This window comes from Tamandua tetradactyla, chromosome 20 (assembly GCF_023851605.1).
Source record: "Tamandua tetradactyla isolate mTamTet1 chromosome 20, mTamTet1.pri, whole genome shotgun sequence".
Lineage (NCBI taxonomy): Eukaryota > Metazoa > Chordata > Mammalia > Pilosa > Myrmecophagidae > Tamandua > Tamandua tetradactyla.
The window spans coordinates 62184332-62206913 of NC_135346.1; the positions used below are offsets into that span (position 1 = coordinate 62184332).

At 37.8% G+C, this 22582-nt stretch overlaps 1 protein-coding gene and 1 long non-coding RNA gene across 7 annotated transcripts in view; one reads left to right on the forward strand and one right to left on the reverse strand.

Annotated features, from left to right (window-relative positions):
* LOC143664233 (olfactory receptor 14C36-like) overlaps window positions 1-22582 on the reverse strand; it is a 97832-nt gene that overhangs the window by 41409 nt on the left and 33841 nt on the right. The gene's annotated exons all lie outside the window — the stretch shown is intronic.
* The window catches only part of LOC143664234 (uncharacterized), a 61086-nt gene continuing 38543 nt past the window's right edge, over window positions 40-22582 (forward strand). The window contains exons 1-2 of the long non-coding RNA XR_013166386.1: window positions 40-114; window positions 578-699. This is a non-coding gene — a long non-coding RNA (uncharacterized LOC143664234). The remainder of the gene's footprint in view (window positions 115-577; window positions 700-22582) is intronic.

Sequence of the window (22582 nt, forward strand, 5' to 3'; positions counted from 1 at the left end):
TGCGGTGCTGGTGGAGGAGGAGGGGTCCCTACACACCCAGGCTGGCAGCAGGAGCCCACCTTCTGCCCCTGCAGAGATGAAGACTGGCCCATCCTGCCATCTACTGGTCATGAGGTGAACTGCCTTTACTGCTTCAGTCACAGGTTCTAATTCCCACAGCTACTGGTGTATTTTTGTGAATTTTCTTTCTGTCGCTCTTTCTGCCTCTTTCTCTCTTCTGTCTCTGACTTTCTCTGTGTCTCTTTTTCTTTCTAAGACTGTTTTGTCTTTTGTTTACTGCGGAACCAACTGAGAGTGGGTTTCAGATATCAACATGCTTTTAGTCCTAAATATTTAAGCATGAATTTCCAAAGTACAAGACCATTTTCCTATGAAGGCCAAAATTTACATTAATACAATAATACAACCTAATATATATTTCATAATCAAATTCTCATTTTAGCTTTCAAAAAACAAGGCAAAATTTAATCAAGATATTTAATGTCATTTTTATTTAGTATCCTTCAAATCTAGAAAAGTGCTTTCTCAATTTCACTTTTAAATCTTTCATGATACTAATTTTTTTTTAAATTTTCAGACCTATTTCTTTGCAGAAGGTTTTCTGATTGTTTCCTCATTACAATGAAGTGTATTTTCGATGAGAAGACCGCATACGTGATACCATGTCCCTTCTGAGGCACCGTTTCAGGAGAATATGAGGTCAGTTTATCACTTAATTGGTGATACTAGGCTTGACCACTGGTATCTTCCTGGTTCCTCCAGTGTAAAGTTACAGTGAGTTTCCACCCTGTAATTAATAGGCAATCTCTGCACCAATGTTATGAGACTGTGTGAATATTCTGTTCTCAATAACACTCCACCAGATGGTTCTAGATCTCGATGGTGATTTTATCAGAATCTATGACAACTGTGATTTTCAAATAAAAATTTTCTAATCCACATCCCTTCTGCATATACTAGCTGTCATCTTTCTAAAATAATTTTTTTCTTCCTGCATCTCTATTTTTTATTCTTTTTATTTTTAAATGTTGCAGCTATAAACTCACAAGAAGTTTAAGATATAAAGCATCTTATATAACTATGGTATTTTAACAAAATCAGGAAATTTATATAAGCATGATACAATTAACTAAACTAAATGCTTACTCAGATTATACTGCCTTTTGCATGCACTTCTTGGGAATGAAAAAGAATGAATGACAAATACACAACAACTCTGATGGATCTTAAGTGCATTACACTGAGTGATAAAGTCAATCTCAAAAGTTACATTCTATATGATTCGATTTTATACACTCATTCTGAAATGACATTGCTGTACACAGGGAAAAGAGATCAGGGGTTATGAGGGTGTACAGAAAGGGAGGGAGGTGTGACTGTAAAGGAATGGAACAAAGAAGTACCTTTGTAGAGACAGAAGAGTCCACAATCTTGATACTGATGAAGGTTATATACATCTATCCATGTGACAATGTCATAGAATTTAAAAAAAAAACAACGAAAAGAAGTGCATACCAAACCTGGTAAACTCCAAGTAAGCATTGTAATATAATGTCTTCTTGTATTAATATATGACATTCAAAAGGATTTCACCTGATGGTTATAGCATAAACTGATAACTTTATCTGAATCTGTTATTAACATTGTGACTCACAAATAGGAAAAGACAATACATTAAAAATATTTTCACAAAGAAAGTGAGAAGGGACTCAAAAATGGGAAAATACAAAAATTCAAAATATGTACGGAAATGGGAATTAATGGAAAAATTCAGGGTCAAAATCTTAATATATTATTGTGTACTCAATATTTTGCAATACAAAAATATGAAACATTTTAATACAGAAATTAATAAATAGAATGACATTCCTATTAAATGAAATTATGTGATAGAACTAAGAATTTATTTAAATGATGCAGCAGATTGAATTAAATGCATATGATTTCAATCTTTTTAGATTTGTTGAGACTTGCTTTGTGACCCAGCATATGGTCTATCTTTGAGAATGATCCATGAGCACTTGAGAAAAAGCTGTATCCTGCTGTTGTGGGGTGTAATGTCCTATAAATGTCTGTTAAGTCTAGCTCATTAATTGTAATATTCAAATTCTCTGTTTCTTTATTGATCCTCTGTCTAGATGTTCTGTCCATTGATGAGAGTGGGGAATTGAAGTCTCCAACTATTATGGTAGATGTGTCTATTTCCCTTTTCAGTATTTGCAGTGTATGCCTCACGTATTTTGGGGCATTCTGGTTCGGTGCATAAATATTAATGATTGTTATGTCTTCTTGTCGAATTGTTCCTTTCATCAGTATATAGTATCCTTCTTTGTCTCTTTTAACTGTTCTACATTTGAAGTCTAATTTGTTGGATATTAGTATAGCTACTTCTGCTCTTTTCTGGTTGTTATTTGCATGAAATATCTTTTCCCAACCTTTCACTTTCGACCTGTGTTTATCTTTGGGTCTAAGATATGTTTCCTGTCAACAGTATATAGAAGGATCCTGTTTTTTAATCCATTCTGCCAGTCTATATCTTTTGATTGGGGAGTTCAGTCCATTAACATTTAGTGTTATCACTGTTTGGGTAGTACTTTCCTCTACCATTTTGCCTTTTGTATTTTATATATCCTTCTTTCCTTCTTTCTACACTCTTCTCCACACCACTCTCTTCTGTCCTTTCATATGTGTCTCTAGAGCTCCCTTTAGTATTTCTTTCTTTTTTTTATTAATTAATGGAAAAAAAGAAATTAACCCAACATTTAGAAATCATACCATTCTACATATGCAATCAGTAATTCTTAACATCATCACATAGATGCATGATCATCGTTTCTTAGTACATTTGCATCAGTTCAGAAGAACTAGCAACACAACAGAAAAAGATATAGAATGTTAATATAGAGAAAAAAAATAAAAGCAATAATAATAGTAAAAAAAAAAAAACCTATAGCTCAGATGCACCTTCATTCAGTGTTTTAACATGATTACTTTACAATTAGGTATTATTGTGCTGTCCATTTTTGAGTTTTTGTATCTAGTCCTGTTGCACAGTCTGTATCCCTTCAGCTTCAATTACCCATTATCTTACCCTGTTTCTAACTCCTGCTGGACTCTGTTACCAATGACATATTCCAAGTTTATTCTCTAATGTCGGTTCACATCAGTGGGACCATACAGTATTTGTCCTTTAGTTTTTGGCTAGTCTCACTCAGCATAATGTTCTTTAGGTCCATCCATGTTATTACATGCTTGATAAGTTTATCCTGTCTTAAAGCTGCATAATATTCCATCGTATATATATATACCACAGTTTCTTTAACCACTCTTCTGTTGATGGACATTTTGGCTGTTTCCATCTCTTTGCAATTGTAAATAACGCTGCTATAAACATTGGTGTGCAAATGTCTGCTTGTGTCTTTCCCTTAAGTCCTTTGAGTAGATACCCAGCAATGGTATTGCTGGGTGATATGGCAATTCTATATTCAGCTTTTTGAGGAACCGCCAAACTGCCTTCCACAGTGGTTGCACCATTTGACATTCCCACCAACAGTGGATAAGTGTGCCTCTTTCTCCGCATCCTCTCCAGCACTTGTCATTTTCTGTTTTGTTGATGATGGCCATTCTGGTGGGTGTGAGATGATATCTCATTGTAGTTTTGATTTGCATTTCTCTGATGGCCAGGGACATTGAGCATCTCTTCATGTGCCTTTTGGCCATTTGTATTTCCTCTTCTAAGAGGTGTCTGTTCAAGTCTTTTTCCCATTTTGTAATTGGGTTTGCTGTCTTTTCGTTGTTGAGTTGAACAATCTCTTTATAAATTCTGGATACTAGACCTTTATCTGATATGTCATTTCCAAATATTATCTCCCATTGTGTAGGCTGTCTTTCTACTTTCTTGATGAAGTTCTTTGATGCACAAAAGTGTTTAATTTTGAGGAGCTCCCATTTATTTATTTCCTTCTTCAGTGCTCTTGCTTTAGGTTTAAGGTCCATAACACCGCCTCCAATGGTAAGTTTCATAAGATATCTCCCCACATTTTCCTCTAACTGTTTTATGGTCTTAGACCTAATGATTAGATCTTTGACCCATTTTGAGTTAACTTTTGTATAGGGTGTGAGATACGGGTCCTCTTTCATTCTTTTGTGTATGGATATCCAGTTCTCTAGGCACCATTTATTGAAGAGACTGTTCTGTCCCAGGTGAGTTGGCTTGACTGCCTTATCAAAGATCAAATGTCCATAGATGAGAGGGTCTATAACTGAGCACTCTATTCGATTCCATTGGTCAATATATCTATCTTTATGCCAATACCATGCTGTTTTGACCACTGTGGCTTCATAATATGCCTTAAAGTCCGCAGGGTGAGACCTCCAGCTTCGTTTTTTTCCCTCAGGATACTTTTAGTAATTCGGGGCACCCTGCCCTTCCAGATAAATTTGCTTATTGGTTTTTCTATTTCCGAAAAAAAAGTTGTTGGGATTTTGATTGGTATTGCATTGAATCTGTAAATCGATTTAGGTAGGATTGGCATCTTAACTATATTTAGTCTTCCAATTCATGAACACGGTATGCCCTTCCATCTATTTAGGTCTTCTTTGATTTCTTTTAACAGTTTTTTGTAGTTTTCTTTATATAGATTTTTTGTCTCTTTAGTTAAATTTATTCCTAGGTATTTTATTCTTTTAGTTGCGATTGTAAATGGGATTCGTTTCTTGATTTCCCCCTCAGCTTGTTCATTACTAGTGTATAGAAATGCTACAGATTTTTGAATGTTGATCTTGTAACCTGCTACTTTGCTGTACTCATTTATTAGCTCTAGTAGTTTTGTTGTGGATTTTTCCGGGTTTTTGATGTACAGTATCATATCGTCTGCAAACAGTGATAGTTTTACTTCTTCCTTTCCAATTTTGATGCCTTGTATTTCTTTTTCTTGTCTTATTGCTCTGGCTAGAACCTCCAACACAATGTTGAATAATAGTGGTGATAGTGGACATCCTTGTCTTGTTCCTGATCTTAGGGGGAAAGTTTTCAATTTTTCCCCATTGAGGATGATATTGGCTGTGGGTTTTTTCATATATTCCCTCTATCATTTTAAGGAAGTTCCCTTGTATTTCTATCCTTTGAAGTGTTTTCAACAGGAAAGGATGTTGAATCTTGTCGAATGCCTTCCCTGCATCAATTGAGATGATCATGTGATTTTTCTGCTTTGATTTGTTGATACGGTGTATTACGTTAATTGATTTTCTTATGTTGAACCATCCTTGCATACCTGGGATTAATCCTGCTTGGTCATGATGTATAATTCTTTTAATGTGTTGTTGGATACGATTTGCTAGAATTTTGTTGAGCATTTTTGCATCTATATTCATTAGAAAGTTGGTCTGTAGTTGTTTTTTTTTTTTTGTAATATCTTCGCCTGCTTTTGGTATGAGGATGATGTTGGCGTCATAGAATGAATTAGGTAGTTTTCCCTCCACTTCGATTATGTTGAAGAGTTTGAGGAGAGTTGGTACTAATTCTTTCTGGAATGTTTGATAGAATTCACATGTGAAGCCATCTGGTCCTGGACTTTTCTTTTTAGGAAGCTTTTGAATGACTAATTCAATTTCTTTACTTGTGATTGGTTTGTTGAGGCCATCTATTTCTTCTTGAGTCAAAGCTGGTTGTTCATGTCTTTCCAGGAACCCGTCCATTTCATCTAAATTGTTGTATTTATTAGCGTAAAGTTGTTCATAGTATCCTGTTATTACCTCCTTTATTTCTGTGAGGTCAGTAGTTATGTCTCCTCTTCCATTTCTGATCTTATTTATTTGCATCCTCTCTCTTCTTCTTTTTGTCAATCTTGCTAAGGGCCCATCAATCTTATTGATTTTCTCATAGAACCAACTTCTGGTCTTATTGATTTTCTCTATTGTTTTCATGTTTTCAATTTCATTTATTTCTGCTCTAATCTTTGTGATTTCTTTCCTTTTGCTTGCTTTGGGATTAGTTTGCTGTTCTTTCTCCAGTTCTTCCAAGTGGAAAGTTAATTCCTGCATTTTTGCCTTTTCTTCTTTTCTGATATAGGCATTTAGGGCAATAAATTTCCCTCTTCGCACTGCCTTTGCTGCATCCCATAAGTTTTGATATGTTGTGTTTTCATTTTCATTTGCCTCGAGGTATTTACTAATTTCTCTTGCAATTTCTTCTTTGACCCACTCGTTGTTTAAGAGTGTGTTGTTGAGCCTCCACGTATTTGTGAATTTTCTGGCATTCCGCCTATTATTGATTTCCAACTTCATTCCTTTATTATCCGAGAAAGTGTTGTGTATGATTTCAATCTTTTTAAATTTGTTAAGACTTGCTTTGTGACCCAGCATATGGTCTATCTTTGAGAATGATCCATGAGCACTTGAGAAAAAGGTGTATCCTGCTGTTGTGGGATTTAATGTCCTATAAATGTCTGTTAAGTCTAGCTCCTTTATAGTAATATTCAGATTCTCTATTTCTTTATTGATCCTCTGTCTAGATGTTCTGTCCATTGATGAGAGTGGGGAATTGAAGTCTCCAACTATTATGGTATTTGTGTCTATTTCCTTTTTCAGTGTTTGCAGTGTATTCCTCATGTATTTTGGGGCATTCTGGTTCGGTGCGTAAATATTTATGATTGTTATGTCTTCTTGTTTAATTGTTTCTTTTATTAGTATATAGTGTCCTTCTTTGTCTCTTTTAACTGTTTTACATTTGAAGTCTAACTTGTTGGATATTAGTATAGCCACTCCTGCTATTTTCTGGTTGTTATTTGCATGAAATATCTTTTCCCAACCTTTCACTTTCAACCTATGTTTATCTTTGGGTCTAAGATGTGTTTCCTGTAGACAGCATATAGAAGGATCCTGTTTTTTAATCCATTCTGCCATTCTATGTCTTTTGATTGGGGAATTCAGTCCATTAACATTTAGTGTTATTATTGTTTGGATAATATTTTCCTCTACCATTTTGCCTTTTGTATTATATATATCATATCTGACTTTCCTTCTTTCTACACTCTTCTCCATACCTCTCTCTTCTGTGTTTTCGGTTCTGACTCTAGTGCTCCCTTTAGTATTTCTTGCAGAGCTGGTCTCTTGGTCACAAATTCTCTCAGTGACTTTATGTCTGAGAATGTTTTAATTTCTCCCTCATTTTTGAAGGACAATTTTGCTGGATATAGGAGTCTTGGTTGGCAGTTTTTCTCTTTTAGTAATTTAAATATATCATCCCACTGTCTTCTAGCCTCCATGGTTTCTGCTGAGAAATCTACACATAGTCTTATTGGGTTTCCCTTGTATGTGATGGATTGTTTTTCTCTTGCTGCTTTCAAGATCCTCTCTTTCTCTTTGACCTTTGACATTCTAACTAGTAAGTGTCTTGGAGAATGCCTATTTGGGTCTAATCTCTTTGGGGTGCGCTGCACTTCTTGGATCTGTAATTTTAGGTCTTTCATAAGAGTTGGGATATTTTCAGTGATAACTTCTTCCATTAGTTTTTCTCCTCCTTTTCCCTTCTCTTCTCCTTCTGGGACACCCACAACACGTATATTTGTGCGCTTCATATTGTCATTCAGTTCCCTGATACCCTGTTCAAATTTTTCCATTCTTTTCCCTATAGTTTCTGTTTCTTTTTGGAATTCAGATGTTCCATCCTCCAAATCACTAATTCTATCTTCTGTCTCTTTAAATCTATCATTGTAGGTATCCATTGTTTTTTCCATCTTTTCTACTTTATCCTTCACTTCCATAAGTTCTGTGATTTGTTTTTTCAGTTTTTCTATTTCTTCTTTTTGTTCAGCCCATGTCTTCTTCATGTCCTCCCTCAATTTATCAATTTCGTTTTTGAAAAGGTTTTCCATTTCTGTTCGTATATTCAGCATTAGTTGTCTCAGCTCCTGTATCTCATTTGAACTATTGGTTTGTTCCTTTGACTGGGCCATATTTTCAATTTTCTGAGCGTCATCCGTTATCTTCTGCTGGCTTCTGGGCATTTAGTCAGATTTCCCTGGGTGTTGGACCCAACAGGTTGAAAGATTTTTCTGTGAAATCTCTGGGTTCTGTTTTTCTTATCCTGCCCAGTAGGTGGCGCTCGTGGCACATGTTTGTCTGTGGCTACCACCAGTAAAAGGTGCTGTGGGTCCTTTAACTTTGGAAAACTCTCGCCGTGGGGGAGGTTTGCCAGCCAAAGCAGCTCGGAGAGTGCCAGCCAGCCCGGGGGTCCGAACGCGGGGAGGGTCGCCGGCTGCCGCAGCCCGGGAAGCACCCGTCCGAATTTCTTAGTCGGCCCGGGGCGCCAAGCGTGGCGGGAGTGCGCAAGCCGCCACGGCCCAGGAGAGTGCACCGTTCCCAGCTGGACCGGGGAGTCACGTGTTTGGAAGGGACCCCCCCCCCCGGTCACCGTTCTCCGCGGCTTGGGGATTTCCGATCCAATTCTCTCAGTTGGTCCGTGGGGCCATGCGTGGTGGGGGCGCCAGCCCCCGCGGCTTGAGGGGACCACCTGCCCAATTCTGCCAGCTGGCCCAGGAAGGAGGAGGGGAGGGACTCCGGCCGCTTCCCGCCCCGCCTGGGGAAGCTTGCACCCCTCAGAGATCTCACCGGAGCGGGTTCTCCCAGCCAGTCAGCCATTCCAGGATGGGGTACGCTATCTTTTTGATCTTTGTCGTGGCTCCGGGAGCTGTTCTGTATCGTTTCTGCTCCCCTAGTAGCTGTTCTGGAGGAGGAAAGGTGAGGATAGCAAGGCTATCGAGGACGGTGGCGGAGAAGCCAGTGAAGGCAGAAGAGGGCACGGTGGTGGTTGGAGAGCCGCTGTCACTAGACCGCATCTGTGTATCTGAAGATGTGTCTTAACCTCCTTGCCTCTTTCTCACCAACTATGTACCAGGGGATAAAGAATTGCTTGGCCCTGCAGCTCCAGGGTCTACTCCTTTCTGGGACTGTCTCTGCTCTGAAACTCTGCAGATGCCACAGTTTCTCTTCTTGGTAGGATTTTGTTTCAGTGGTTCCTTCCCTCTGGAATTTATTCATTTCTGATGCTCCAGGGAAAAGGTAGAAACTATGAATCCAGAGAAGGCAAAGCTGACAGGAGTCATAGGACCTTATGTTGCAGCTCCAGAACTTATGAGAAATTTCCATATATTTTTCTAAAGAATAAACCTGCAGGGGCTTGGCCTCCCCTCACAACCTGCACTGAGCACCGGCCCTTCCTCTGCACCACCGCGATACCCCGAGGCTGTGCCCTAGTATTTCTTGCAGAGCTGGTCTCTTCGTCACAAATTCTCTCAGTGACTTTTTGTCTGAAAATGTTTTAATTTCTCCCTCATTTTTGAAGGACAATTTTGCTGGATATAGAAGTCTTGGTTGGCAGTTTTTCTCTTAGTAATTTAAATATATCATCCCACTGTCTTCTAGCCTCCATGGTTTCTGCTGAGAAATCTACACATAGTCTTATTGGGTTTCCCTTGTATGTGATGGATTGTTTTTCTCTTGCTGCTTTCAAGATCCTCTCTTTCTCTTTGACCTCTGACATTCTAACTAGTAGGTGGCTTGGAGAACATCTATTTGGATCTATTCTCTTTGGGGTGCGCTGCACTTCTTGGATCTGTAATTTTAGGTCTTTCATAAGAGTTGGGAAATTTTCAGTGATAATTTCTTCCATTAGTTTTTCTCCTCCTTTTCCCTTCTCTTCTCCTTCTGGGACACCCACAACACATATATTTGTGTGCTTCATATTATCATTCAATTCCCTGAGCCCCTGCTTGTATTTCTCCATTCTTTTCCCTATAGTTTGTTTCTTTTTGGATTTCAGATATTCCATCCTCCAGTTCACTAATTCTAACCTCTGTCTCTTGAAATCTACCATTGTAGGTTTCCATTGTTTTTTTCATCTCTTCTACTGTATCTTTCATTCGCATAAGTTCTGTGATTTGTTTTTTCAGACTTTCCATTTCTTCTTTTTGTTCATTCCTTGCCTTCTTCATGTCCTCCCTCAATTGATTGATTTGGTTTTTTAAGAGGTTTTCCATTTCTGTTCGTATATTCGGAATTAGTTGTCTCAGCTCCTGTATCTCATTTGAACTATTGGTTTGTTCCTTTGACTGGGCCCTATCTTCAATTTTCCTGGTGTGATTTGTTATTTTTTGCTGGCGTCTGGACATTTAATTACCTTAATTAGTTTATTCTGGAGATTGCTTTCACTTATCTTACCTAGGGTTTTCTTGATAGGTGAGTTTGTTGTCTATTTGTTCTTTGACTTTCAGTTCAGCTTTTTCTGGGCCTCTAGCTTAAGTTTTGTTTAACAGAAGGTAAATTTCCAGTTCTTACTTTCTTGTTTCTTGTCCTGCTTGTAAGGTGCCTTTTCCCTCCCCACCCTTAGGAGGGTCTACATAGGTATTACAGACTCCAGCTGGGTCTTCCCGGACTAAGTTGGCCTCCTTTTGGGGGGACGGAATCACCTGCGTCAGTTTTCCCGGAGTGTGAGACCCAGCAGATTGAAAGACTTTCCTGTGAAGTCTCTGGGCTCTGTTTTTCTTATCCTGCCCAGTATGTGGCGTTTGTCTGTCTGTGGGTCCCACCAGCAAAAGATGTTGTGGCTCCTTTAACTCTGGAAGGCTCTCCCTGCTGGGGGCGTGGTGGAGACAGAGGAAAGGTTGTAGGCTGGTTTTAATGGCTTCAAATTGCGAAGCCCTGGGGTCTGAATTCCTTGAGAGAGGGATTCCACCTGAGTTGTGTTTCACCCCTCCCGTGGGGAAGGTTCAGGCGGGAGATAGCCTTGAAAGCAGCCTGTTTCTGCATTTGGGGCAGTTGCAGCCTGTGTAATACCGGCGCTGAATCCAGAGGCAGCCAAGCCTCCGTAGAAACAGCCTCAGAAGGCTCCATTTCGTCCCCTTTCCTCTTTTTCAGTTAGCTCAATAAGCGACCTCTGCCTTGACCAGTTTTGCCTGAGCTGGGGGCCTATTTTTAGTAGTCAGAATTTGTTTATTAATTCTGAATAAACAAATTATTAATTGGTGTTTGGTTGGACTCAGTCCCTGCTACTGTTAGAGACTCTTTCCTTTCCCTCTGGGAAGCTGCCTGTGGGGATGGGGGCCGGGTGCTGGCCGCAGCGGCTTGGGGAACTGCGCATGGCCCTCCTGCCATATTGATGCCGAAAAGTCCTGTAAAATGGAAAGTCACACAGTGAAGACACCTTAAGCTTCACTACATAAGGAGTCTGAGTATCTGCATTACCCTATGAAAGAGAGCTCCATGCCATAAACAAACACATTCTCATGACTTTATGTGTGTTAGAAATGACCTTCTGCTGTGTGTGTATTGTATATTTTGAGATTTGTTGCATCAGTGGGAATTCCCTTATCTAAAGGACTATATAAAACAAACACTTTACATTTTATACATATATGTAAGAAAATTGGCTTGGAGGAATAACATTCCTCACAATAAATGTTCCTCCCAAGAAAGGAACATTTCTTGGGGAAGAATGAGACACAGAATGACATGTTCTTTACTGTATTACTGAATACTTTCAAGTGCTTTTACTCTGCTGGTTATCAAAGTTGGGATGTGGGAAAGTAACTTTAAATTTTCTAAGTAATGGCATCTTAGGTTCTACTTACGTAATTACTCTCTTCTTGACAACTTAAACACTTTCTTGGGATTCAGCCTATCAGAATCCTAAGTCTCCTGCTCCTTACTTCCTATATACATTAATGGAACTTTATGTGCCCTACAATAGAGCAGTAGGTAGGCTTAGATAACCTAGTGTCCACTAGATTATCACTGGAAATCTCAGGCAGAAGCATTGGTCTGAATTGGACCCTTGACTTGGTTTCAATGGAGACATGGCATTTTCTGTTTGGTCTTCTGAAAATCATGCTAGCATCATACATCTTCACAGTATGTCTGTGGCTCTGAAGTTCTTTAACCAGAAGTCACTTATTTCTACACCTAAGTTCTCTATATGCACAGGCATGTTTGAACATCACTGATTCTAACAGGAAATTCCAGATTACTTACATTCCATACCAGCTTGTGAGGAAACCTAAATGTGTATATATGTGTGTGTGTTATGTGAAAAGTCATTAATTAAATCATTGGCTATTCATAATAGTGCTAGTGAAAACGGCTTTGCAAGATAAAATTATAACTGATGTCAGTAAAAATAGCAGAGTAGGGAACTCTACTCACTTATCACTCTATAACTGTAGTAAATAAATTAACAAGGGCTGCTCGAATCAACTTTAACTGGAAACTAATGAAAGATTTTCAACAATTAGGCAAAAGCTTAATCAAAGAAAAAAAACTTGAGACTTGATAAAAGAATTGGGGACATTTTAACTTGACCTGGTCCAACTGTCCACTCCGCATTTGGTTGTGGCCTTCAGCAACAGCCCACAATGCCATCATTGGTTCCTAGTGCTGGAGGGTGAAAGACATGCCTGGTTGTCAAAGAAGTGCTGCTTTTAGTTTTGATCGGCGTGGTTCCTCCATGAAAGACCTTTCAAGGCAGTCTTTATTTCACAAAATTCAGAACTCTCCCAAGTCAGAGGTAGCTCACTTGTCAGTGAGCATTTGCTGACAAGTTTTAAAGGAAAATGTATTAGCTACCACAACCAGGACAGATAAAAACTGGAGCGAAAAAAAAAAAACGATAAACTTAAGAACTTGGAAGGAAAAGCTGACAACTGAGATATTCTGGATACGAACAGATTTGATAAACTCTCACATATTGCTGGGAATCAGATTTCATGTATGTCCATGACTGGGGGCATGATTAGAAAAGATCTGAGAAGAACCTGTTCTCACCTACACCTGACTTTCAATCTCCCCTGAGAAGAAAGTAAAGAATAAGGTAGAACTGTAAACTTCCTAGATACATAGAGAAATTATACCACAATACACACACACGGGATCATGCTGGTCTGAAACTGTTATGTACCCCAGAAAAGCCAGATTATTTTAATCTAATCTGGTGGGGTAAGACCTATTGCTGGGTGGGATCTTTTGATTAGTTTGCTTCTATGGAGATGTGACTGCACCCGCTCAAGGCAGGTCTTAATCCTGCAAGTGGGAGACATATTACAGAAAGCACGGATCACTAGAGACAGAGAACGCCACAGGCAGTGCTAAACTAAGAGATGAAATCCAGAGTTTGCCCTGGAGAAGCTAAAAGAGGACCCACAGGCCCCTAGACAGAGAAACACTCTGAGATGCTAAGAGAAGTCCCTCAGGGAACAAACAGAAAACCACTGGAATAAGAAGCTGAAGGCAACAAACTGATAGCATGAATGAGCTGACACTAGTCATGTGCCATCCCAGGTTACAGTGTTGTTCCAGATGCCACTAGTCTTTCCTTAGAGTTTAGGCATCATCTTGGTGATGCCTTAACTAGGCATTTTCATGACCTTAGAACTGTAAATTTGTAACCTTATAAAATCTCCTTTGTAAAAGCCAACCCATTTCTGTGTATTGCATCCCAGCAGTTTTAGCAAACTGAAACAAACTTGTCAGAGAAGCAGGGTGCTGCAATTTGAAAATATCAAAAATGCTGAAATGGCTTTATAAATGGATAAAGGGCAGAGGGCAGATTCCAGAAGAACTGCGATATGCTTGACAGAAAAACTCTGAACAGCCTGTTGGTAGAAATGTGGACTCTACAGCCAATTCTGATTAGGTGTTAGACAAAAATGATCAATGTGTCATTGTCAACTAGAAGAAAGGTGATCCGTACTTTAAAAGATTTTATTTGCAGAGAATTTTGCAAAACCGAGTCCTGGTTTTGGATGGAAGGCAGAATTTTAAGGTGACAAGCTTGGATATCAACCTAAGGAAATATCCAAACTGATGTGGAAAATGTAGCCTGAGTTCTCCTTGAAGCTTACAGTAAAATGTGAGACGGATAAGCTGAGAACTGAATTTCTGGATACAAAGAAACCAGAAAATGACAGTTTGAAAATTTTGAACTTTTGGAAAATGAGTTCCCAGAGAATCATGCCTGTTCTAGTTTGCTAGCTGCTGGAATGCAATATGCCAGAAACAGAATGGCTTTTAAAAAGGGGAGTTTAATAAGTTGCTAGTTTACAGTTCTAAGGCTGAGGAAATGTCCCAGTTAAAACAAGTCTATAGAAATATCCAATCAAGGCACCCAGGAAAAGATACCTTGGTTAAAGAAAGCTGATGACGTTCAGGGTTTCTCTCAAGTGAGAAAGCACATGGCGAACACAGTCAGGGCTTCTCTCTCAGCTAGAAGGACATGTGACGAGCATGGTGTCATCTGCTAGCTTCTCTCCTGGCTTCTGGTTTCATGAAGCTCCCTGGCAGACATTTTCCTTCTTCATCCCCAAGGTCGCTGGCTAGTGGGCTCTCTGCTTTGTGGTGCTGCAGCATTCTCCACTCTCTCTGAATCTCTTTCTTCTCCAAGATGTTTCCTCTTTTATAGGACTCCAGAAACTTATCAAGACCCACCCAAATCGGTGGGGACATGTCATCACCTAATCCAGCTGAACAAGCACTCTTGATTAAATCACATCTCTGGGGAGATGATCTGATTACAGTTTCAAACATACAATATTGAATAGGGATTCTTCTACCTTTATGAAATGGGATTTTGATTAAAACATGGCTTTTCTAGGATACATACATCCTTTCAAACCAGCACAGTGCCCCAAGAGAATACTGAGGATTAAGCCAAACATAGAACCAGTCAGCCATGTCAGGATGAGCCATTCTTGGAGATGGTGTTATAAAGGAAAGATCTGTAGAAACTCCCATTGTCTGATAGTTTTGACTTTCTGTATGCTACAGGCCAAGCCAACAAATTCTTTGCGAGATCTGCATGAATGGAAACACTGATAGACTGGACTAAAAGAGAAAGAAAAGGAACAAACTGTAGGAAAAATGACTTCAAAAGCAGAGCCATGGAAGTCAAGGTCTGGAGCCAAAATTCGAGAGCCAGAAGAGTAGACCTATGCATGCATGTGGAGAAGATGAGTTTGCCCCAGGGGCAGAGGATAAGTATCCTGCCTTGATGGTTCAGGAAGAGTTTGCTACCCCAGGCCACAGAGGGTGTGGAGCATATCCTGGGGGATTGGGGAGAGCCTGGCCACCACCCCACTTTTCTTAGTGTGTGCCCCAGAGACATAGAGGGTTTGGGTGCCACCCAGATGTTTGAAGAGGGAGGGGCCAAGAACAAGAAGGTCTCCCCAGTGCTCCCCAATGTTGCAACCCTCAACCCAGTGTCTGGAAAAATAGAAATGCCACTCTCTCAAGTGCCAATGATGAAACATCATTCTATAAATGACTCACAGACCTTAAAGTCTAATAAAGTATGCCCTGCAGGTTTCTGGCATCTGGTGACCCCTATTTCCATTTAAATTCCTCCCAGTGGAACACTTATCCTATTACTCTTCTTCTTTTGTATATTGGAAGCTGATAACCTGTTCTTTGTTCCTCAGGTTTAAAGCCAGAGGAGAATTTTGCCTTAGGACAAACCACACATATAGCTGGTTTGATGAGACTCTGTACTGTTTTTGACCTTGTATCTGTATTCTTAGTGAAATGCTTTAAGACTTTTGTGATATTGTGATGGAATGAATGTACTTTGTATATGGAAAGAACATATCTTTCTTGGGCCCAGAGAATGGAATGTGCTGGTCTGAAACTGTTATGTATCACAGAACAGCCATGTCCTTTTAATCCAATCTTGTGGGTAAAGCCCTATTGTTAGGTGAAAACTCTGAATTAGGTTATTTTGATGGAGATGTGACCCCACCCATTCAAGTAGGTCTTAATCTGCTTACTGGAGTCGTTTAAAAGGGAGCTATTTTGGAGAAAGCACAGATGCCCGGTGACAGAAAATGTCCTGGGAGATGCTAAGCTAAGAGTTGAAATCCAGACCTTTTTCCAGAGATGCTACGAGTAGACCCACAAATGCCTGGAGAGAGAAATACCCCACAGATGCTAAGAAAAGCCCTAAAGGACACAGAGAGAAAGCTACTGGAATCAGAAGCTGAAGACAATGACAAAGGAAAAAGGATGAGAAGATATTAGTCACATGACTTCCCAACTGACAGAGGTGTTCCAGATGCCAGCAAGCCTTTATCCAGCGTGCAGGTATCATCTTGTCAATGCCTTAATTTGGACATTTTCATTGTCTTAGAACTGTAAATTTGTGACCTAGTAAATTCTCTATGTAAAAGCCAAATACAAAGCCTCGGAGTTTTGTTTTGTTTTATTCCCAGCTATTAAAAAAATGTCAATCATAAGGTGACCACTAAGGTAACAGAATGGGGACTTCAGTACTGACATACAACAGAGAATAAACATCTTAAAAAATCAGTGAAGAGACACAGCAACAACAACATAAACAAACCGGACAACCAGCCAAAAATAACCAAGAAGGACAGAAAATCTGATTTCAAATATTGCTAAATTATAATATTCAAATGTTCATTTATCAACAAAACAGTATGAGGCATGCAGAGAGACAATAAATCATGCCCAGTAAACAATAAATGTGGAAATTAGTATCAACTGTTCCTAAGGAAGCTCAGTCATTTGACTTACTAAAAAAATGTTTAAGTCAACTATTCTAAATATGCCATAAGAACTAAAGAAACTGTGTGCAAAGAATTAAAGAAGAGCAGTAGAATTATATCTCATCAAATAAAGAATATCAACAAGAGATCAAAATTATTGAAAGGAAACATTCAAATTCTACAGTTAAGGAATACAGTTAAATGATAACTGAAATAAAAAATTCAATAGAAGGGTTCAAAAGCAGATTTGAGGAGACAAACAATTTAGAAAATATGAGGATAGAGCAAGTTAGATTATATAATCTGAACATCAGAATGAGGAAAGAATGAAGAAAAGTGAACAGAGGCTAAGGAACCTTATGGGCAATAGCAAGTATACAAGTACATACATAAATGGGAATCCAAGAAAAATAAGAGAAAGGAAATGGACAGAAAAAATATTTTAAGAATTCATGATAGAAAACTTCCAAATTTGCCAAAAGAAATTAATCTAAACATGCAAGAACATCAATGAATTCTGAATAGAATAAACACAACCAGTCTTTCTCAGGCATCTACAAGAAAATAGAGGGAGAGGAAACACTTCCCAATATATTTTATGCAGTCAGTATTACCACTATATGAAAGACTAGACTAAGATGCTGCAAGAAGGAAAACTACAGACCAAGATGCCTAAAGAATATTTATGCAAAATATCCTCAAAACATACTAGTAACCTCTATCAAACATCATATGAGAAGTACTATATATCCAGACAAAGGACAAATTATCTGACTTTTGCACAGCTGGTTCAGTATAAAATTAAACATTCTCATGGAAAAAAATAGGATGAGGAAAAAGTCAACTATGAAAAATTCAGAGGTAAAGTTATATTTAATGACGTAAGACTAAAAGTTTTCTTCCAAGATAAGGAACAAGATGAGAATTCCTACTCATGCTAACTCTATTCAAAATTACAAGGGGAGGTCTGGCCAGACAAATTAGGCCAAAAAAGAAGAGAATCCAGTGAAAAAGGAAAACCATCTCCATTCACAAATAATAAGATCCCATAAAATCTAAGGTATCCTCAAAACTATTACAGGTAACAAGAGTTCAGTAAAGTTGCAAAATACCATATCAACGTATAAAATCAATTTTATTTCCTTATATGAGCAAAACCCAAAAATGAAAATGAGAAAAATTCCATTAAAATCGTTTCGAAATGGATAAAATACTAGAAATAAATTTTACAAAGGAGAAGAAAGATTGTACACTGAAAAATAAAAACTTTGTCAGAAGAAATTAAAGACCCTAAAGAAATTAAATAACTAGAAAGATATCCCATAATCAATGTAACTTTATTAAGAATGTCATTACAATCCTAAAGCAATCTATGATAAAATCTCTTTCCAAATTTAAACTGCTTTTTTTTTCCTGAAAGGATAAGATGATCCTAAAATTCACATGGAATAATCACAGGTGAGGTCTCCAGATAGCAAAAACCTATCTCGAAAATGAACGGTTTGAAATCTCACAATTCCCCAATTAAAAAATTACTACAAAATTGCTGTAATCAAAAGCATATGGTATTGGCATAAAAAACATATAAAGAGATCAATGCAATAGAATTTTGAGTCCAGAAACAAACTTAATTATCTATGATCATTTTCTTTTTGATAAGGTGCTATAAAACCATTCAGTTGGATGGGACAGGTTTTTCAACAATGGTGCTTGGACAACTGGATAACCACATGCAAAAAATAGTTGTACCCTTTTATCAGACCACATGCAAAACTTAACTCAAAATGACTAATGACTTAAGTGTAAAAATTCATGACCCTGGATTTGGCCATGAATTCTTAGATATGACATCAAAAGCCCAAGCAACAAAAGGAAAAAAAATACCTTTTTTTATTATGACCAAATAAGGTAGTCATGATAAAAACTATAATCTTTGCACAGCAAGGATTCTATCAGGAAAATGAAAACTCATGGAGTATGATAAAACACTTTCACATAAAATATCTCATAAAAGTCTACTATCCAGAATATATGAACAACTCTTACAACTCAACAACAAGAAAAAAAAAACACAATTAAAAATGGGTAAAGGACAAGAATAGATGTTTCTCCAAAGATGATGTACAAATGACTAACAAAGCATGAAAAGACAGCCAACACCCTCTAGTAGTCATTAGGAAAATACAAATATAGCCCAGGAAGAGAAACTACTTCACACTCACTAGGATGACAATTAAGAAAATAAATCAGAAAACATCAAATGTTAGTGAAGAAGTGTTAATATTAGAACTGTCATGCATTACTATTGGGAATGTAAAATGTTACTGCCAGTATGGAAACCATGTTACGATTTCCTCAAAAACTTAAACAGTTATCATGTGAACCAGAATGGCATTATATACATACCCAAGAAAGATGGAAACAGTTACAAAACAAAAACTTGGACACAAACATTGATAGCAGAATTATTCACAACTGCCAAAAGGTGAAAAAAACACAAATGTCCATCTACTGATGAATGGATTTAAAAAATATGGTATGTTCATGCAATAGAACACTCTCAACCATAAAAATAAAAAATGTGGTGCTGTGTGTTACAATGCAAAAAAGCCTTAAAAACATCATGACACATGAAAGAAGCCGACACTAAAGGCCACATATTGCATGATTCCATTCATATGAAATGTCTAGAGTCAGCAGATGCATAGAGACAGAAAGCATATTAGTGGTTTCCAAGGGCAATGAAGAGGAGAAGGCGGAAGTGATTACTTAATGAGTACATAGATTCTATGCGGGGTAGTGAAAATTAGTGATGAGTGCACAACTTTGTGAATGTGCTAAATTCCACTGAACTGTGCACACTAATAAAAAAAATGGCAAATTGTATATATGTAAGTTTCACATTCAATAAGTGAATGAATATATAGAATTAGATGTTGATCCCAAAGCATACCAAAATAATAAATTTCATGCACATTAAAGTATTCATAAGAAGAAAAACCAAATTCTGGTATCATAGATGGCCATTTCTATATATGTGTCAGGGGATGCCTTTATAAACCGGGGGTGAAATTCCAAATCAGAAAGAAAACTATTTCTTTATTAGATTAAAAAACTCTGTCCAACAAAGAAAACAAAAAACATATATTTACATCTTCGTTGTATAAAACGCAATACCTATATAACAGAGGAGATAATAATATATGAGGAAAAAAGCTTATAGAGAGGAAATTATTTATAAGAGATGGTTATTTCAAACTTAAAAGATACTAAGTAAGCATGCAAAAAGATGCTAATTCATGATTAGTCTGAGAAATATAAATCCAAATACATAATCTCAACAAACAATATCAATGGCAAATATTTGTCACGTAAAGAAAACAAAGTGAGTGAATCAAGATTGAGATAGAAAAGGTTATGTGATTGTTAAGAGCTTAAAATACACAGGGTTTTTAAAAAGCCACCACGTGATGGAGGACCACCCAAAGCCAGCTTCAAGGGGACGCGTTCTCCAGGCTCGGCTGGAGAAGCAAAGGGAAGAGCAGCAGGTTCCAGGACCCATGGCCTTTGTCTTGCGTGGGAGCACTGCCCCTGGCCGACGGGGCCACAAGGGGTGAATCAGCCACCACCAGCTGAAATGAGCGGAGCTGGGAGAAAGTATTCACAGACCTCTGCTCCTCCTCACTGCAAACCTCCCACCAGGGTCACAGAGCAGACCCAGAGCTGCAGACACACACCTGCATGGAGGACAGAGACCACCCAGCACGGGGGGATATAAGAATTAGTCTTTTCTCACAGATGGCTAGTGGGTTTAGCCTTGAATGATATGCAAATGAGCACTTTGTGTCAAAATTCATATAACAGCGGTCATTTAAACCAGTAATTATCTTCTCAGAATCAGTTGTACAAAAATAATTACATGTGAAGAAATATATATGAACAAAATGCTCATTTTTAATATTATCCATCAACATTCAAACATGGCACCATAAGTTCATTAATAGTTTAAAATGGATGGGCATATCCATCCTATAAAAATTGACTCAGTCTTCTGTTCTAAACTGATAAAATACTCTGGGTAACAAGGTTAAAAAAAAGCACACTGCAGGTCAGTATTTGATCTCATTTAAAAAGACAATTTCAATGCCTTTCTGGCCATAACATTAGGGGGTTGCAGTTTCTGAACTGTGCCAAACAGACACAGAAAGAATTTGTTAAAACGTATCTTAAGAGGGGAGAAATGCAATCAGAACTGTATTGAATATGAATTTCAGTGCATCTAATTTTACTTATTAATCCTCTTTTCCTTTGCCATCCCTAGATAAATGGTTTTATTTTGTTCCTTCAAAACTTTGAACACACTTAAGAAAGCAGATAATGCATAAAAAAATTCAAACGTCTCTTCCTAACAAATGTTAGAATATTCCTAAATGTCTGAATGAAGGATTCCAATCACAGCTCTTAATGGGCTTTGGAGGATGTAAGAATCCTTAGACTTGTTATCATGTTACAAGGGCAATTCACTTACTCATATACTGCTGGCATAATAATCTCATTCACAATAATAAATTCTGAAGTTTAAAAGGTTTAAAATACTTCAGTGCACTGTACAGTTTCTTAACTAGCATTAGGAAAATATAATTGCCACAAAATATTTTAGTTGTGTTTCTCGAACACTTATTCAAGAAATATGGAGCAACAACGTTTCTTTCATGTCTAGGAATTCAAATCATTAATAATATTTATAACTCCATGAAACATTTTCCCAATGGCATGGTTCTTGTAAATTATTTTTGGTAGCAAACGTATAAAATTGTATTTTGAACAGCTTATCTAAAAAGATAATTGTTCTAAAAATATTATCTAATTTTTTTTATTTGGGTAGAGTAAAATAAAATCATCTTTGGAAGAATATGATTCCACTCACTCAACAGTTTCTTTGGCTCTCCATTTCTATTTTAAATGGACTCATCAAATATGTTTATCATTATTATCCAACAAATAGAGGGGCAATGCATACACTTCTCAATTCTTTCAAAACTAAATAATGTGCATATTTTATTCAATCAGATTGACTACAGCAAAAACATAGGAAACTGGTTTCCCCAAATCTTTATCTAAAACAATACAAGACCTTAATTTTACAGTCATGAAATAATTGAGAGTATCAGGAAGAAAAGATACCCTAAAAGATACTGTATTCCTGGACCATGCACCGACCCCCCCTCAAAAAAAAAGATACTGGAAACTGTCCAATTCTTCACAGTTCGATTTAGCCAATTGGAAAATGGCAGATCTGCAATCACATTTATGGTGGTTTTATTTAACAGATTCCATAAGGCTCCAATTACAGCAAATCCCATCCCCTTCTCAGTCCTTCATGGTATTACAATGTGTCCCACCACTTCATTCCACTTACATCAACATCGTACAGTTGACCATTGTCTCTGACCCAGTCACCCTACCTTCAGTTTTCCAATTTTCCAATTCATTATCACTAGAGTAACACTTCTAAAATTATTTCAGTACCAGTTGTAAAACCCTGGGTCACAGAGAGGCAAGAATTGAGGCTATAAAGTGAAGCAGGAAAGGAGGAGACATCAGAAGATTCACCGCTTCTGCTTGGTCAACAAATCCCCTCCCCCCAACAGCCCTGACTCTTTGCTTTAGTTCAACTGTTTTTGTCATCATGTTGCTAAACATGTTTCCCCATCACCATCTCCCACACTACTCTAAAGGTAAACACCGAGTCAACATTCAACATTCAGTCTTTTCTCAGTCACTTTTGTTACGACCAAACACAAATCACAGGTATAACTTTTATGTCCTTATGATCACTTTCCTTTTCTGCTTTCAGAATTCTCTGTTCTTTGACATTTGACAATCTGGTGTGTCTTTGAGTAGGTCTATTCGGATCTATTGTGTTTGGGGCACACTGTACTTCTTGGAACTATAACTTGATGTCTTCCATAAGAGTTGGGAAACATTTGGCCATATTTTCACAAACTTTCTTTCTGCCCCTTTTCTCTTCTGTT